This window comes from Triturus cristatus, chromosome 8, assembly GCF_964204655.1.
Source record: "Triturus cristatus chromosome 8, aTriCri1.1, whole genome shotgun sequence".
Taxonomy (NCBI): domain Eukaryota; kingdom Metazoa; phylum Chordata; class Amphibia; order Caudata; family Salamandridae; genus Triturus; species Triturus cristatus.
The window spans coordinates 668,783,312-668,801,738 of NC_140591.1; positions in this window are offsets into that span (position 1 = coordinate 668,783,312).

Here is an 18,427-nt window from a genome sequence, read left to right on the forward strand (position 1 = left end):
GGCACAATTAATATGTATCTCGTGCTAAAATAGGTCGTTGCATACACACGTATAGAATTAAATGGTCACTAATACACCTAGGAGGCAATTAATGTAGCCCCTTAAAGACAGATTTAGTGAACTATAGAGATCAAAAAAGAGAGGTAGTAATTTTCCAACAAAGCTACATACTCATCGAATGCCACCTCCTGATAGCAACTCACAGAGTAATTCAGATATCTGCGAAAAAACAGACACATTCAAGTGTAACAAGTAAAGCCCTTTTCATGTTTGTTAATCTACTCTTCTACAACATATGACTGTCCTGTGAGGTAGGCTATAGTCAGTTAATAGGGTATGCACCTTTAAGTTAATGTCTGTGTAAGTAGATGTACGGGTGAATGAGAGAGTGTGTGAGTAACTCTATGGGTAAGTGCGCGACTGTGTGTGTGAGTAGCTGTAGGAGAAACCTCTCACTCACCTATGCATAACACTCAGGGGCCGATTCCGATCCGGGTCGGAAAGCACTCCGACCGAGTCAGATCCGGAGTGTTTTCCGACTGAGCCGGACCCCTACAGTCTGCCCGAGGGAGTACGATGCGCACGTATGCTGTCGGATTCGGTTCGGTCGGACTCCTATAGAAGTCAATAGGAGCCAGTTGTACGACGCGTACATGCGCTCCCATTGACTGAATGGGTACGTCTCGAACAAGTGTGCCCTCTACAGTGGGTGCACGTCGGTGCCATCCGCGCCGTACATGCCTGTGTTGGGAGACCCACAGGTCTCCCCCTGTGTGCGAGTTGTACGGCTGCGGCTATCGGGGGGTCCGATGCGGACCCCCGAAGTCCGACTCTGGGAGCTTTTGCGAGCCAGACACTCCGGCTCGCACAGGCTGTCCGACGCATCCATCGTACTGGCTCAGTCGTGAATCACATCCATTGCACGCCACGGTTAGCTTACGAACGAGACATACAGAACGGTTCGGACCCGGAAACGACTCGGTCGGTGAATTTCATGTAGCTTGCATCGTACTGGCTCGCTCGTACAGCTGTACGAGTCGTCCGGAAAACACGCGTACGGCTCGTAGTTTTTCCGGCCGGATCGCGTTCGGTGCCCTTCCGACCCGGATTGGAATTGGCCCCTCAGTAGTAAGGTAGGTTGTGTGTAGTTAATAGGGTGGGTGCTACATACTTAAAAGATAGCACATATAGTCCGAAGTTTACCTTAACTATAAATCCTCATGTAAAGTAAATGTTTAAATTGTAAAAATATATAATGTGATACTAAGGAATTAAGTGATAAATTTACTTCTCTGTTTTTGTTTTCAGACATCAATAATTAGTTATCTACAGAGAATTACCATGCCAACAAAAGGTCAGAGAAGAGAGAAACAGCAGCAAATAAAGTGTCTCCTTAGAACAGACAAGCAAAAGGGGCAAAATGCAGAAAAGAGGGTCAAAGAGAAAAGGCTTGCTGGTAAGAGGACCAATACATTTCTTAAAATTGTTTGTGCACAACTGGAAAAAGTGCAAAAGGAAGTAAAGAAAAACAAACTAAAACACTGAGTATCAAAGTACAAAACGTCTCTGAAATAAAAAGTAAGAAGGTATCGGAAAAAGGAGCGATTTTAAGCAGAAGACAGAGAGAGTTCAAGGAAATCAGAAATAGAATGTTGCGTCCTAGAGTTATTCATAACTTGTTGGCATCTATAAAGAAGTATAAAAGAAGAACACAAGCAATAAGACAAAAGGAATATGTTGAAGGTGTAGTTGATAAGACGTTTGATCTAAAGATGAAACCTTTTGTCGTGGTTTTAAATAGAATGAAGATACTGGACATAAAAGTGTTGTCTATGAGGAGACAGAGCCAAAAGAAGACTTGTTAATTAAGGTAACTTATTTAGTGGTGAATGGATACATACTTCAAGTGCTGAGCCTTTTTTTAATGAAGAAGGCTATTGCGAGACAACACATTAGTGCCTGCAGTTGATGAATCTGGACAATATTATGAGATAAAAAATGGAACTCGTAGTCCAAAAGAAGTAATGGTACCTAGAAATGTTGAGGACGTGATTGCTAAAGAGGTGCAAAGAAGGCGTAGACAGGCCTACGTGTACAAATGGAATTGTAGGAGTGCTTGTAGTATTCGTCAAAAATGTATTGATATATTGAGGAATTGCCTTCTATGTTTGTTCTGGAAGTTTAAAACAGAAAATACATACTTTGCATGCATGCAAAGTGAGAAAGCATATTAATTTACAAGGACACTCACTAGCTTGTCTATCTAAAAAAGTGTGTCAAAGCAGCTTTCATCATTTCAGAATGTTAGGTGTACACCACTCAAAACATTTGTTAGAAGGCTTTACTATGCAAAAACTCCTGCTATATGTTTAAGAGAAATTAATAGAGCTCTTTTGCATGGTAGTGTTGTAGAAGTAGAAAAGGTTTGTGATGATGCTCAATTTTGTTTCTTTGGACTGGAACAGGAGTGTAGGGCTAATGAAGAGTTGGTAACAACAGGAGTTATGGAGCAGAACAGATGTATTAGTGTTGTTAATTTTGAAAAGAGATTGAAACTTTAACGTAGTTTCTTCAGAGCAACCAAACAGTGTTTGTGTTTTTTGTCGACGCACTCACTAAAAAAAAAAAACACTGACAAAGGGAATAATAATAAGTGGCGAGAATTTGCTGTTTATTTATTTGTAGAGGGATGATTCGACTTGTCCACCCGACAAGTTATATGTAGGTACTGCTAAAATAAGTTAGATGAAAACAAAATATCTGGTAGAGCAGTACACAACAACTTAGAAATAGAACCTGTTCCAGAAGTTTCTGAAAAATTTGAATGTTTATGAATCCATATTTACACCGTCTATACATCCATTTCAATCTAGAGCTCCCATGTAGCCAAATACAGAGAACTTGCATCCAACTGAGTTCCAGTAAGGTCTCAAAGGTAGAGTTGTATACTTGTGATTAGAGTCTATGGAAAATATTGAAACTATAGGGGTACAGAAAAATTTGGAAGAGGGACTTGTAATTCTAGTAAATGGTGTCCCGACCAAGAGTAAAAAGATATGGCAAGAGTCAGTAGATGTTAGTAAAGTTAAAAATGCAACTTCATATCTGGTACAAAATAACATTTATTTAAAAAATGCAGAAATTCTTCAAGATATTACACATCTGGAGTACAATACATCATCATCAACAGGTCGGATAGAAAAAGTGGATCGATGCAGAGTAGAAGAAGTTTATGAACATTATAGCATCCATTCCCTATATTTAAAAGACATTGTTGATGATGCTATTGATCTATATCAACTAAAAGAAGCAAAAGGAAGTCCCTTAAGAGTAGGGGAAAAGATTTAGAAGCTTGTTGTTTCCCTCATCCCTTTCCTACTAGAGAAGGTAGTGGGTATGATGATCAGTCTGTACCAATACCTACGGCCAAGTACAGATGTACTAGGCTTAATTCAAAGGATCCTAGATTTTATCAATGTACCACTTCTATGTTTCATCTATTATTTGAAAGGTATTTGTCTTCATTGTCTTATGCTGTAAACCACATTTTGAAAACAGGCGTAAATCTGCAAAAAAGAATTAGCTGAGAAAATTAATTGAAAAGATGAACAGCTGGAATTTAACTTGATTAATCTCATTGTATGTCAACATGGGACCAATGAAAATTGGTATTCATTTGATCTCCAATTTTGCAAGATTAAAGAACGGGCTACCGCACAGGCAATAAAAATAAAAACTCTTTCTGGGTTAGACAATTGTAAGTCTCCCTTGCAGTAACCAAATAATACAGTCTCAGCTGCAATCGGAACGGTACTCCAGATTGCACGCTCGATGTCCAAAAAGATGGCTTCCCAAAAAGGCCTCAGACCGGGGCACACAAAAAATGTATGATGCCATCCACCTTCCCCAAGTTTAGCGCATCGAAAACACCTATCTTTGACATCGGGAAACCTTTTGCTCAAGGTAGAGGGTGTCAAATAGGCCAGCCACCTGGAAAGAAAGGCCATCCTCTTGTAATTGGCGGCACGGAGTGCTCTGCCACCAGAGTGGCTGACCCACTCCCTCTCGGATAAACTGCAGTCAGTCTCCCGAAGTATTTTTTCCAGATGTTTCTGGATTATGGGAGGATGCAGTTGTTTATGAATCAGCTTATACCAGTTGCCTATCCCTCGTAGTTTAGCTCCATAAAGGGCAGTTGACAGCTGGTTGGGAGATTCATTTATACCTCCATAACTTCTCAACCAGGAGACTAAGCGGAGGTATTCAAAATAAGCCGGTTTCCGACGAGCCCCTAACCTGGCCAATATTTCCTGCCAGGAAATTGGTCTATTCTGTATTATAAAATGTCTCAATTGGGTTAAACCGAAATTCTCCCAAAGAATAATATGACCAGCTTGTAACTGGAGACCGAGGGCGGCACATTCTTTTAGTTTGAGGTATGGAAAACCCGTCAAATTCATGTCCCTAAAAATTGCCTGTAGTCTAAAAAGGAAGTCCTTTAAAGTTTTATATTGGCTTTTCTTTGGAAGTTTGGCAGTCTTTAAAAACACTGGAGTGGATGAACCGATTTCTAACAACATTCTATCGATAAAAAAAATATCTCTACAGAAACAAGATCCTAACAGTCTAGATACCAAATCAAGGAGGGCGGCTTCATAGTAAGATTTAATATGTGGGAGTGCGAGTCCCCCCTGATCTATTGGTAGTTGTAAGATGTTCAATTTAACTCGGGGGGCTTTCTTCTCCCATATAAATTGCCTAAAAAGCGTATCTATTTCCCTAAAAAATACCTGATTAATTTTAATGGGGAGGTTCGAGAATAAAAAAATCAAAAGGGGAAGTATCGACATCTTAATCAGAGATACTCGCCCAACTATCGATAATGGAAGAAGTGACCATTGATCCAGTAATTTAGTTATTTTTATCTTCATTCTTAAATAATTTAGATCATAAAGTTGGGAAAACTGTGAGGAGACATAGATCCCGAGATATCTTATGGGGTTAGTCCTGGCTGCCTGTGGTTTTAAAGAGTTGGGGAATATATCGATATCCGTGTTCAAGGCAAGAACTTCAGTTTTGTTTGCATTGATTTTATAGCCACCTATTTTTTCAAACTGAGAGAATTCACCCAAGACTTCCTCGAAATTTATCCTATTAGGGGCCAGATATAAAATAATATAATCGGCAAATAACTTAAGTTTGGGCATATCTGGAATTGGGGGATGGATAGCAGCATTGATGCGGATTCTTGAAGCCAGGGGTTCTATAAAAATAGTAAAAAGTAAAGGGGAAATAGGGCAGCCTTGTCTCGTTCCCCGCTTAATTCGTATCATTCCTGCGCAGGTAGCATTTATTACAAGTTTAGCTGTGGCATCCTGATAGATATTGTTTAACATTTCTACCACATTAAGGGGGAAACCAAATTGAACTAGAGTAAAAAATAAAGTTTTCCAATTTACAAGGTCGAAGGCCTTTTCCGCATCGACCATTATTATACTTGCGGGGATATGGTTTATATTAAAATACTCCAATGCGTGTATTAAAAATTGGGTATTAGCAGCCATTGATCTACCCGCAATAAAACCCATTTGGTCTCTATGGATGACCTCCTGAGCGTCTGGTAATAAGCGATCGGCCCAGACTTTCATTAATAATTTATAATCGGAATTTAAAAGACTTATAGGCCGATATGAGTTCATGTCATCAGGATTTTTATCTTTTTTAACGAATGAGATTATGATCGCTTCTTTGAATTCACACGGGACCTGGCCTCCTTCTCTTATAAAGTTAAACAGGTTTCTCAGGGGAGCAAGTAGTTGCTCTGCAAACACTTTAAAAAACTCAATCGGAAAGCCATCTTGCCCACAAGCTTTTGATCCTGGGGTTGATTTAATGGCTACCAAAATTTCGCCTTCCTCCACTTGGCTTTCCAACTTGAGAACCCGCTCTGGGGATAACTGGGGGAGATCTAGAGTTGAGAAATACTCTTCAATTGAGTTATTCTGAATTTTATATTCGGTAGAATAAAGCCGGGTATAGTGATCCTGAAAAAGTTGGGCAATTCTAGAGCTATCGACTGTTTCCAAACCGGTAGAGGGATCTGATATTTTTGTTATTGAGGCTGATTCCTGTTTCTTTCTTGTAGAGTTTGCCAGGAATCTGCCGATCAACTGACTCTCCTCGTAGACCCTCTGTTGGAACAGTTGGGAGTTACAAACCTCTTCGATGGTAAAAAAGTCTTTCAATGCCATTTTGGCTTGGAGATATTCGTTGGGAAGAGACTGTAGTTGAAGGGCGTACTCCCGCTCAAGGTCTAACTGTAGTTGAGCTATCTTGTTCCTTCGGTCCTTGGATTGGGCAGTAGTATAAGCAATTATAAGGCCCCGGGCTGTCGATTTAAAACCGCCCCAAACAGAGAAGGGAGAAGCAGTGTTATGGTTGATCCTGAAGTATTCCCCAATCCAGATCCTGAAATCTTTTACCCATTCCTCATTCTGCAAAAGAAAGCGGTCCAGCTGCCACCTGGATCTCTCCCTATTCACTTCATTGATTTTAATTTCCAGATTGATATAGGCATGGTCAGAGAAAGGGTTGCATCCTATGCCCAATTCAAGGGTCTGAAGAGACCTAGAGCTAAGGAAGAAATCTAATCTAGATGCCGTGTGAAATCGATGAGAATAAAAAGTAAAAAATTCTTTCTCTGGATTCCTATCCCTCCAGCTGTCCACCAATTGGAAGCTCTCTATAATAGTCTCCAAAACTTTAGGTTTTAATTGACCCCTCTGTTTATTTGTCGTATCTTTGCTTGGATCTAATATAAAATGAAAGTCTCCTCCGAGTATTATCTGCCCCGGAGCACCAGATAATAGATTGTAAACTTGAATCAGTGGTCCCTCATCGTCAACTATGGGGCCATAGTAATTAACCAAGTTAAGCCTCTTCCCATACAGCTTTACTGCAACCCAGATCCATCTCCCCTTCGAATCTCTTTGAACTTCTATGACCTCCCAGGGAAATTTATTTGAAAGATAGATTGCAACACCCCTTGCTGCTAAACCTGAGGATGCAAAAAAAACTTTCGAGAAAGTTCTGGGTATTAACAGTTTGAGGGAGTTGGATTTTAAATGGGTTTCTTGAAGAAACAGGATTTGGGGACGCAATGAAGCTAGCCATCTGATTAAGGCGCCATATTTTTTTTTATTCAATATACCATTTACGTTGGCAGATAGAATCTTGCATTTATTGAACTCCCTAACCATCTATGCGTTTAATTATGACCAAATCTCTACCTTGTCTAGCTATAAATGTCCTAATTGTAGCCTTACTCAAAAATCATTTTGCTCTATTTTTTCCCTCTTTACTGTAAGTGAATACACAACGCCCACTGTCCCACCCACCCCAAAGGAAAAAAGACCCCCCACCCTAGAATGTGGATGATCCCTACGGACCCCGCTAACCACATTTCACCCGCCCCTACAAAAACCCTAGGGTGTCTTGGCCTTACACCCTGAGTGTCCTACATCCCCCACGCCCATCCCAACCCTGCCTGTAGGTTATGTATCATGGCGGGAATTTCTGATAAATTTAAACTCCCTTAGAAATTTCCTTTAGTAGTGCCTGGGCCTCGTCCAGATCTGAGAACAAAAAGAACTTGCCCTTAACAAGGACTTTTAACTTGGACTGTTGTGCGATTTAGGCTTGGGCACCATACGTTTTAAAGAGCTGTAAGAGCTTAACAAATTCTTTCCTTTTACGAGCAGCAGAGGCACTCATATCAGAGAAAATACGACACTTGGTTGTGGCATTTAAAGAGAACTGCCTCTGCTGAATTGCTCTTGTTATGATTCTTTCTTTTATTCGAAAGTCCATAAAGTTCACCAAAATTGTTTGTGGAATTGGAGAGTTCAGAAAAGGTTGTGCTGGTACACGGTGAGCCCTTGCAATTGTGAGGTCTCCTTCAAATTCCGGGAGAACAGTTTGTTTAATAAAAGATTCCACCCATTGCAGAGGCTGTGACTTTTCAATTCCCTCTGGAACTCCGACTATCCGTAGATTTGACCTCCGTGAATGATTTTCGAGTTCCTCAAGCTTGTTTTCAAGATGTCTCTCTTTGATTGTAACTGCTTTCATCTCTTTGGACACCGAAAAAATCTGATCCTCGAGAAGTGAGACTCTGGCTTCTGCTTCCTGGAGTCTAATGGGGAGACCCTGCATCACCTCTTCGATTTTCCCCAGACGTTGGTGCAGTGATGCGGTCTCCATTTTCTGGCCCTCTTCATTTCGCGAATTTCATCTAGAATAAGATTAAGAAGGTCTTTGATGTCTAATTGCCTTGCATCGCTGTTCTCACATTTCTCCAAGCTTATGATGGAGTGAAGCTGAGAAGCAGTGGGCTCAGTAACTTTGGGGGATGTAGTCAGAGATGTGGTCGCCCCTTGAACTAATACAGGTACTGGTACTAATAGTGATACAGGAGCTTCGAATGAACTTTCAGGCCCTAAAGAGTCATGGTGTGGGGCAATTGCTGTTAGTGAGCCTCCATTTAATTTTTCAGCAGCTGTTGAAGTCAACATCTCGCGGCCGTTGTGCACAATAGTGACCTGATTCGACTTTTGATCTTTTTCTTGTGCATGATTTAGCTTTAAAACTCTTCTTTGCGCTTGAGCAGGAGCCAAGTCTCCCCCCCTACTGTAGAATGGTATTTAGGGGATAGCTCCTGTCTTGTGGGTAGGGTACCTAGTTGTTCCATTGTCTGGCCCCAGTCCGTTAAATTGCCTTTGGTTGTGGTCCTTATTGGTGGGCTAGAGCAGGAGACCGGAGGTGGCAAGGTTGCTTTTTTGAAAAATAGCGGAAATTGCTTGGAAAGGTTGATTTTATAATTGGAGATGAAATGAAGTCCCCTCCCATTTGAAATGGATTAATAAAATGAAAAGGGTTAAAAAATTCGACGAGGCCTATGCTAGGAGGGTTGGAGCCATAAAAAAATATGAGCGAAATTGGAAGTTTTTTGAAAAATTGGAGAAGACTTAATAGTAAAATCCAATTTTGGAAGTGATGTATCTAGCGGTCCTCTCCATTTCCGATCCGCTCGTTGAAACTCTATTTCCCCCCCTTTTTTTTTTTCCCTTAATAATGCATTGGCACTTTGTTCGGCAACTGTTTTTAAAAGCATTGGTAGTGGTGAATCGCTTAAATTAGCTTTTTATTGTGGTTACCATGATGTTGAATTCTTTTGACTACAATTCTCTTGTAATCCGCCTTGTCTTGCACTAGCACTTTAATGGTTTAAAGTACTGTATTTTGCTATTTTGCACTTGGCATATTGCACTCTCATCCTGAAGTGATTTACAATTTTGATGGGTCTCCTTCGGGAACGTATTCAGCACTTTATAGATTTTATACCACTGAAGTGGCGATATTTCTAAATGTATGCTTCTATATTGACCATTAGTTGTCAACGAAGAATTTTTTTTTTTTTTTTCTTTCTTTTCTTTTATCACAATACTACTGCTATTACTTATGCTTAGCACTTGCACTTTAGTGGTTTTCCCCGTATATGTACTCCTGCTGTTATATACTAGGTACATTGTACTTTCCACAAGTGTTTCTCTTTCATTGCACTTTTTACACTTTTAAGCAATATTATCTATGTAACGAACGCTAATTGTACTCTGCAATGTCTCGTTTTATCAACCTCTTGCTCTGCTCAATAAAAAAAAAAAAATAAAAAAAAAAGAAAATTGGTATTGTTGTCACCGTGAATACAATGCATGTTGAGAAATTTAGGAGCACTTATATGGCTTCTAACACTCAGTTGTGCTGAGTATGCATTAGATGACCTGCTTCAATTCTTGCGAGAGGCAAATATAAAAGACATCGATCTGAAGACGCTAGAAGATCTCTGCTCACTGAACCCTGCAAATGTTTGCAGATATTTTAACCACAGTTTTCAAGTCATAATGGATTTTATCTGCAATAAGAGTTATCCACCTCTTGGTGAAGTGACTGATTTTTTTTGGTACAAAGAATACCAAGGCAGAGGTGCTCCACATATCCAAATGCTACTATGGGTAAAAGATGCCCCAAAGTTTGAAACAGGCACTGATGATTATGTGTTGTCTTTCATAGATCAGTATGTGACTTGCATCATCTCAAGTAAGACGGTTGATAAAATATTCAGACAACAAGTTTCCAAAATCATGGGTGTGGAAAAAACTGTTGTAGAAAATATGGATCTAAAGGATAAAATGATACAGGAAGGATGATTTACTAGCTTTTTGTCTGCAGTCAGACACACTGAAATCACCAAACAACACATACAAGAACAGAAGCTTCAAAATACATCAATGACTACAATCCTGTCATTTTAAAGACGTAGAATGCAAACATTTATCTACAGTTTGTGGCAGATAATTCAATTGCTGTTGCTCCATACGTCACTTTCATATAACAAAGTCAGAGAAAACCAAGACGAAGGAGATGTGGGAAGAGATTTTAGCACAAAAGACTCTTACTAAGAAATTGTATAGTTTTAGTTTGAAAATGCTTTCTCACAGAGACATCGGCTATGAATGTGCAGACTGGTTAGGCTCAGCTAGTTTGTTTTTTAAATCTAGAGGCGCTCTATGGGTGAGGTTTAGGGTGTGCTAATACCCGTAAGAGGGTACTGAAGTCTTTTCCTGAAATCCAATATCTTGTGGAATTTGAGCCACTCAGTACAAATGTTCTGAAGACTAACATGCTGGATACATACTATCCAAGACGGAGTCCTCAGAATGTACCTGTATGAAATATTTCAACATTATACATACAGAAGTAATGTCAGTGAAAGCGTAGAAGGGACATTTGTTGTTGATTGATGTGATGGATGTTTGGTGAGATATAACAAAAGAAGTTTAATCAACCACTGAAACTAAGTTGCCAAACTTCAGGCAAACTGAAGTTTTTCAATTTAGCTCTGTTGCAGTGGTTCAAGCCATGGCAAATTGAAAGTGAACTACTTGGACAATTTCACCATTATGAAGACTCATTCATCGCTGTAAAATACACTATTGAGTGCTGTGTTTTTTTAGTGTATCTTCAAATGTCGAGAATTGTGATTGAACAAGAAGAAACAATTGCTGCTGAGATACCTGGAAGTCAAGATCCTCTTGGACAGCCAATCATTCAAAATTAAGCTGCAATATAGCCATGAATGAGGTACAAAATACAATGCAGCAAGCAAGACAGGAAACTGTGATCTAGAACAACTAATACAGCAATTGAATACAGATCAGAAAAACATTTTTGATGAATTAAAAGGTAAAATAGAACACAGATTTTTGCATGAGAAAAAAGAGTGTGCATGTTGTACATGTAAACCAGTTCTATTGTACATACGTGATCAAGCTGGAACTGGAAAAAGCTTCTTGATTAAAGTACTGACTAGTTATCTACAGAAGACAAAAGATTCCAATTTGTTGTGTGTTGTTACTGCACCAACAGGCTTAGCTGCACATAATATTAAAGGAGTAACTCTTCATCGATTATTAATGCTGCCTGTTGAGCACAACGACAAATTAGAATCCAAACATTATCTGGTGATGCTTGTCATGAAGTGGCAATAGTATTAAAGAAATTAAAGCTACTAATTATCCATGAAGTCAGCATGGTATCTCACCTAACCTAGCTTTTATACATTTAAGAATGCAGCAAATATTAAAAACTGAAAATGACGTGCTAACTCCAGTCCAAAGAAAAGACAACCTGTATTCAAGACACTACCACATAATGAAACAAGAAATTCACTAGGAAGTATTGGAAATGTAAGCATTCGGAAAACTTTGATTACAAAGATTTATTCAGAAATATGCGTCATGCAACAGCCATGCAATACCAAGATATTCTAAAGGACATAAGAGTGGGAGTCCACACAAAAGAAGGAAAGAGAGAGTTACAATCCCATCTGATCAAGAATCTGTTTGCAACTACTGTTTCAGCTGCAGAAGTAATGTATAGTTTTGTTAAGGAAGAGAAGTCTATTGTTTGATGCCAACCCTTAAGGAGTGTAGTAAATACAATGAACAATTACTGCAATTGGTAAAAGAAGTGATCATCAAAATTAGAGCAAATGATAAAGTAGAACATCAAGAAGTTACAGTGCTACTAACAAAAAAATTGCAATCAAAATTGAATAGTTTAGAAAAGTCTGTGGCAAAACTGCAGGATTAGAAAAACAGTTACATATCTGTAAAAATTGTCATGTAATTTAACGTCCCAATTTGAAAGTTGAACAAAGGCTAGTGAATGGCGCAATGGGTATAGTTATGGAAATTTGTAATTTGCCAAACAGAAATGACGTGGAATAATTAGCCATAAAAGCAGATTGGTAGATGCATTGTACGTTTCCTACTTGTTAAAGACTTGTATATCCAGCGAAAGCAGTTCCCAATGTCTTGAGCGTATGCAGTAACAATCCACAAAACACGTGGTATAAGTGTAGACATAGCTCTTGTTAACATTGGTAGTAGTGTATCCAAAAACTGAATGTCATATGTAGCTTTGTTGCGAATTAGAACATTGTCTGATTTCTTTCTGATTGATTTTGATGAGGAGATAGCAAGTGCTGACATGACCTGTGTAAGGGAGTATAATCTGTTGAGAGGTCAATATGCTCCCCATTTAGGCCAGTATTCTGTGCTTGAAAAAACAATAATGTGTCCAAAGAGTAAAATATCAAAGCAGAGCTGAAGAGAAATATAAAGAAAAAAAAATGACACGGTCTTAAGAAAAGAAAACTACCACACAATGAGGAAATGAAAGGCTATAACTTTGATAATAAATCTGGAGTAAACTGTTATGCAAATGCAGCGTTAAATAGACTCTGCCATATGCCTCATTTTACAAATTCTATCAAAGAAAAAGAATGTCTTCACAACTATGTAGTTTATTTGAAACATTAGGAAGTGGCAGAACTCATTTACATTCTGCTTCTGGAATAAGAAAACGTAGGGGCTGGTCCACCCGCCATCGTAACCTGACTTACCCACTGTCATATTACAATGGCGGTGGGTAACGCAGCGGATGGAAAGTCCGACCGCCGGTTTTCCGCCGGTTGCTATTCGTTCCGATTGCCAGCCGGGCGGACTTGGGCCACGAATATGGAGGCGGTGCCTAGCAGGCACCGCCAGCCATATTAGGATGCTTGGATGTGAAGGCCTTTCCATAGCGGCATTGCTGCCATAGAAAGGCTGGCGGGGATTTGCTTAGGGGGCCTGTTGCGGGCCCCTGGTTGGGGGGTGCACTTGGGGGGCACCCCCCTCCATTTCCATGCACAAGGTGGCAGGCACCGGGCGGTGCCTGCCACGTTGTGAATGGAAATGCACAACATGGCAATATTGCATTGAGGCGGGTGCTGCTGTAAGACTGTTAAACTGCGGAATGCGACCACCAGGGTGGCGGTCACATCCTAATTTGCGGTGCGGGACAGCTGCATGTCTGGCGGCCGGTCCCAACCAGCAGCAGTCCGTGGAGGGAGTTCCGTGGGGCGGAAAGGCGGGGCGGGGAGGGGCAGGGTGGGGGGGTACTAAACACCGGAATATGGATAATTGGAGGTAAGTAAACAATTAAATAAATAAAACGAATTTCGTAGCGCGCGCTGCACCACATTTTGTGATGCAGGGCACGCTATGAAATTTGTTTTATTTATTTAATTGTTTACTTACCTCCAATTATCCATGTTCCGGTGTTTAGTACCCCCCACCCTGCCCCTCCCCCGTCCCTCCTTTCCACCCCACGGAACTCCCTCCACGGACCGCTGCTGGTCCCTACACCGCCATCCTAATCACCCCCCAAGAGATGAGTGTGCATGATAAGTAGTCTTTTCTCAAGGTGCTCAGCAGGATGCTCAAGACTTTTTAATGGTAATGCTGGGACTATTAAAGGAAAAAGATGTGAATATCAATTAATTATTTGGTTTAACTTATAAATGGAATCATAACTGTGAAGATTGTGAATTCCCATCTGGCACTGAAATCAATTCAGAAAGATTCCTCTACTTGACATGACCAGATTGTAGAGCTGTGCCCTTTGAAAATTTAACCATAAATGCCCATAAAGATATGAGCTGTCCAAATTGCAGATCAGAACCTAGGTCTACACAGTTACTACAGAGGTATGGAAAATATGTCATAGTCATGCTACAGCTTTGCAGAGTAGATGGTACTAAATTAGAAACTGAAATTACAAACTTTATAGCTGGAAAAAGTTTCATTTAAAAAAGAACATTCACGGGGGATGGGGTTGAGGCCACGGCTGCACGAGTCCAAAAGATAGGGAATACTTTGAGGTTTACTGAGGGAGGGATGTGTGGGTATTAGCGTAGGGAGGAGGCACACGGTAGATTCGGTGTATGGGGGCCCACGGGCTAGCCAGGAGGTGGGAGGAAGGGGGGGGGCAGGCACGGTTGAGCCTCTGCAGTTCCGGGCATGTACCCTGGAGGAAAACAGAATGCCAAGCTCACTGCAATTTTGAGTTGTATACCTGTACGCATTATATATATATCTCTATGACGAATGCTACCTCAATCTGATATGTCATGATGCTATAGTGCTGTTGGTTGGAAAATCTAATAAACAAAGTTTAAAAAAAAAAAAAAAGAACATTCACAGCTATAGCAATCATATTTCATGAAGGAGTTAATATAACCTACGCAATATATTTATGATGTGAAAGAGTATAGACAGAGTACAATGACATACAAATGACATTCAAATCTAGACTACCTAAAAAGTTACCAAACTCATATCTGCTATATCTAGAACCGATGTTCTAAGGAGAATATAGGGAAAACAAATTGTATTGTGTTGACATGTATATTAATTATGTGTTTCTGAGATATTATCTGGCCTATTAGGGGTATTGTCTACAGCAGCCTGTTGGAAATTAAAAACTCTTTTTTACTGGGGGAAAGGAATTTATAAAACATTCGAGGACTACATTCTGTTACCACAGATAAAATCAAAATAGAGGTGTTATAATAACAGCAGCCTTAAGTTATTTGTAAAATGTCTCTGTACCAGTAAAAAATGACCCCTTTTGTTTCTGCTACAACAACTTCTACATACTACAGTGTGTTATGTTTTTCGTACATGGACCAAGAACATTTTAGATCGTAATGCCCTCACACACCTGTTAGGGTGTCATGCTTCATCATTGGGCGCTCCTCGTCGGACCGGCGCTGCTATGTCCGACGGGCCTGGTGGCATCTTTATCGGAGATCTTTTGATCTGAGAACGCCGTTTGATGAGTGAGGTGTGTGGGGCTATAGGAGAAACATTGTCTTCTAAGGGGTGCAGAATGTGACTTAAAAAAGGCCCCTGACCTTGTTAGTTCACTTTATTAATGCTCAAGGATGGGACTTTGTTAAAAACAGTGCAGCTACATGTAATAGGTGAGGGTATTCGAGTAGCCTTTTGTTGATTAGGTCAACATGTTTCGTGTCTGGTGCTCTAGTGTAAAGCGACACTTCTTCAGGACCAAAATGACATGACCGCTGATTGTCAGTCAAGGGAGGAGAGCTCCCTTTCTTAAAGTCAAGATCCTTAGTCTAGGGTTCTTGATATGGCATTCCACCTCCTAAAGGTTGGATGGAGAGCCTCATAGATGGGGGAAGATGACCCGACCACTTGAACGGGTATACCTAATGAGGAAGCGGGCTCGTCTTAGAACCTACTCGTCTTCATCTCACCCAGGTGAGATGAAGACGAGTAGGTTCTAAGACGAGCCCGCTTCCTCCTTAGGTATACCCGTTTACTCTAGAGCACCAGACACAACACATGTTGACCTAATCAACAAAAGGCTACTCGAAGATCTCCGATAAAGATGCCACCAGGCCCGTTCGACATTGCAGCGCCGGTCCGACGAGGAGCGCCCAATGATGAAGCATGACACCCTAACAGGTGTGTGAGGGCATTACGATCTGAATTTGCAGATCCCCCCAGATACCATCTTCAATAGTATAGAAAGTCATTGTAACTCTCCACTTAGGCCCATAGAGAGGAACTGTTCCCCGTTTGATATTAACAGACATGCCTTGGAGCATAGGAACAGGACCTCGATAAATAACAAGCTCTGACGTCCCCCCTTTTGATTATACGCCCCCAAGAACATTTTAGACATCATTTGGCTTAACAGGGATGATGTTTAAAAAAGGATATTCAAAAAAATTAAGACTGCTTTATAATTGTTGGATGTATTGTACCAGATATAAAAATATCATAATTAGTTTTAACATATAGTTACTTTCATTAAGGTAGTAACCAATCAGCATGCCATTATTAACAAACTTGTAGTGAGTCGAATCCACAGAATGACATATTTGTAATGATGTACTGTGCACATTTGATTTTTTTTTCAATCCATTTATTGTTTTTCCTCACAGTTTGATGATGATGCTTAATACAAACCACTGTTGAAAGTACATAAGTATGAAAGCTGAAAACAGTAAAAAACTGTAAAGTATTATACTATGATGTATAAATGTTTTGGGGAAAAAATATTGCATCTTGTTTTCGTTGCCTAATGTTGAACAATAAATCCCTATGCATTTTTCTTTGTTTATATTTTTTCACAGAGGTTGCAGATCGGGATATATTACATGTGTGAAATCTAGTGATGGACTTATTGACTCTCAACTCACAACTCATCCAGAAACTACACTTGAACTCATGCAATGACCCAGGTAGTACCCTTATACTAACCCAATCACCCACACACTACCTATGCACTCATCCAATCACCCAGACACTACCGATGCACTCATTCAATTACCCAGGAACTACCCATGTACTCCTTCATTCACTCAGGTACTACTCATGCACTGACTCAATCTCCCAGGCACTACTTATGCATTCACCCAATCACCCAGGCAGTGGTCATGCACTCATGCAATCACTCAAGCACTGCCTATGCAGTCATCTAGTTACCTAAGTGCTACCAATGTACTCATCCAATCACCCAGGCACTACCCATACATTCATTCAATTCACCAGGCAGTACCCATGCACTCATTTAATCTCCCAGGCACAACTCATGCAGTCACATAGTTACCCAGGTACTACCTATGCACACATCCAATCACCCAGGTACTACTCAGGCACTCATCCAATCACCCAAGCACTACTCATACACTCATACAATTATCTAGACACTAGTGTGCACTCATCAAAACAGCCAGGCTCTACCGATGCACTCATCCAATCATCCAGGCACTGCCCGTGCACTCATCCAATCACCTGGACACCACCTATTCACTCATTAAATCATTGAGGGATTACCCATACATTCATGAAACACTCAGGCAGTACTCATACACATATCCAATCAATTAGGCATTATTAACGATGTCATACAGTTATCAATGCACTACCCATACACACAGCCAATCACCCAGTACTACTCAGGCACTCGTCCAATCACTTTACACCTTTCATATACTCCTACAATACTAGGCCCTACCCATACATTCATGGAGTCATCCAGGCCCAACCCATACACTCATTCAATCCACCAGGCAGTATCCACGCACTCATCTAATCTACCAGGCACTGCTTATGCAGTCACATTATTACCCAGGTACTACCTAATCACACATCCAATCACCCAGGTACTACTCAGGCACTCATCCAATAACCCATGCACTATGCATGTACTCATACAATTATCCAGACACTAGCATTCACTCATCCAAACAGCCAGACTGTACTCATGCACTCATCCAATCATCCAGGCACTGCCTGTGCACTCATCCAATCACATAGACACTACCCATTCACTCATCAAATCACTGATGGATTACCCATACATTCAAGAAACACTCAGGCAATACTCATACACTTATCCAATCAATCAGGCATTCTTCATGCAGTCATACAATTACTCAGGTACTACCCAAATACACAGCCAATCACCCAGTACTACCCAGGCACTCGTCCAATCACTCTACACCTCTCATAGGCTCCTCCAATAACCTAGGCACTACCCATACATTCATGGAGTCATCCAGGCACTACCCTTACACTTATCTAATCAACCATGCACTACCCATGCAGTTTTACAAATAACCATACACTACTCATACAAAGATCCTACCACCCATGTACTACTCAGGCACTCATCCATTCACCCTGGCACTAACCACACACTCATCCAATCACCCTGGCATTATTCATGCTCTCATCCAATCACCAAGGCACTACATATGCAGTCATGCTATCACCTAGACACTAGCCATGCTCTCATCTAATTACCTAGGCAGGTCCTATGCACTAATCCAGTCATCTAAGTGCAACTCATGCAGTCATACAATTGCCCAGGCAGTAGTCATGCACTCATTGAATCACCCAGGCACTACCTATGCACTCATACAATCACCCATAAACTACTCATG